Source organism: Sinocyclocheilus rhinocerous, unplaced genomic scaffold (genome assembly GCF_001515625.1).
Source record: "Sinocyclocheilus rhinocerous isolate Xijiao unplaced genomic scaffold, SAMN03320098_v1.1 scaffold586, whole genome shotgun sequence".
Taxonomy (NCBI): Eukaryota; Metazoa; Chordata; class Actinopteri; order Cypriniformes; family Cyprinidae; genus Sinocyclocheilus; species Sinocyclocheilus rhinocerous.
Window position 1 is genome coordinate 309,485 of NW_015631803.1, and position 1,655 is coordinate 311,139.

Here is a 1,655-nt window from a genome sequence, read left to right on the forward strand (position 1 = left end):
TGGTTTATTAACATTACATCAGTTAATGAAATACGGTATTTTATTGTGAATTTAAGTTAAGTCTCTAAAACCTAAAATATTGCTACCATATTTTTTACGGTGAATTTCTGGCAACCACAGCTGCCGGTATTTTACCGTAAATGTCACAGATTTTTTTTTACAGTGCATTTATTATGTTATTTGCATGATTAATTCACAGTGGGCAAATAAATATTCTCAAAATGAAGAAAACGTCCTACTAGACAGAATATTTACAGTGCACGAGCAAGCAACAGCAGCGCTGCCCAGAGGTAAAAAGCAGCACAGCATGGTAAAGATGGAGTAGCACATGTAATCCGGCACTGGAGCGGCAGGAGACATGGGGGTCATGAACACAGCGGGCTGAACGGTGACCTCAGTATGACCTAGGTGTGGTCCTTGGGAATACACAGCCATCCCTGGATATGACTGCTGGGCAAACGGGCCCTGAGGGCCTCCTGGAGCTCCGTACGGTTGGTTTGGATATCCAGAAGGGATGGGATTGAGATTGGCCCTTGGAACCTGGTATCCTGCGTTGGGATAGTATGGTGGCGGCACAGACTGACCCATAGGCTTGGCCGATTGATCCTGTTCATCCTGAGGGCCAGTGAATGCAGGGTTTATTCTTCCAACTATTGGTCCTTGATTGTACATTTCTTCTCTTGTTCTCCTGTAAGTGTACTAAATGCTCTTGATGGTTTTTCTCTTTCGTTTCATCCTGAGGGCCAGTGAATGCAGGGTTTATTCTTCCAACTATTGGTCCTTGATTGTACATTTCTTCTCTTGTTCTCCTGTAAGTGTACTAAATGATCTTGATGGTTTTTCTCTTTCGTTTCGTGCTCAACTGAGATGCTCCTCGCTGGACGCTGGTTTATCTGCAGACTTTATTGAACCTTGTCCTCTGATGGTGATGTGTAGATTAATAGCAGTTCAGTGGAAGGTGGTTTGTAGCTTATAGGAGAGGTTCAGTGTTGACTGAACAGTGTAGATAAGGCTTTTACTGTTTCTCAACAAGTCGACATCACAAACATGCACCTTTAAAAGAAAGGAGAAAACATTTCCGTATCTTTTGTTGTTGATGTCAAAGATGATGTCCAATCAACAGAATTGTGTCCCACATTTCTCTGTCATTAGGTAGAAACTCATTAAATTCGACAGATGTCAGGTTGTGTGACACCCTCATCCTTAAAAACCAAGAACAAAACCAAAATCCCGCCAAAATATTCATCCACTTGAAAACCGATAACTGAATCAGTCCTAAATTGTTAACTTGTAAATGTGTTCAGCATTATTCAACATATTTTTCGAAGTTTATAGAATATTTTAAGTCGCAAAGTGAGATGGATATATTTGAAATTTAACACAAGGCAGGTTAGCTAAGTAATGACTGTACTCAGAGTTTCCTGCGTTCAACAGCGCCACACGTTTCCAAATAAATCTGTGGTGAAATATGGAATTGCAGCAAGTTCTAATTGAGAATGAGAGCCATAAACTTCCCTTTCCAACTTGACAAAGTGGAAGGCATGCGGGGAAGTGTTTGGGGAAGTTTGCAAATACTGTAAATCGCCATTAAATTAGTTTGTGTAAATCCTTTTTTTTTTTTTACATACTCTTGTGAATAGCCTGTAAATCAAAAC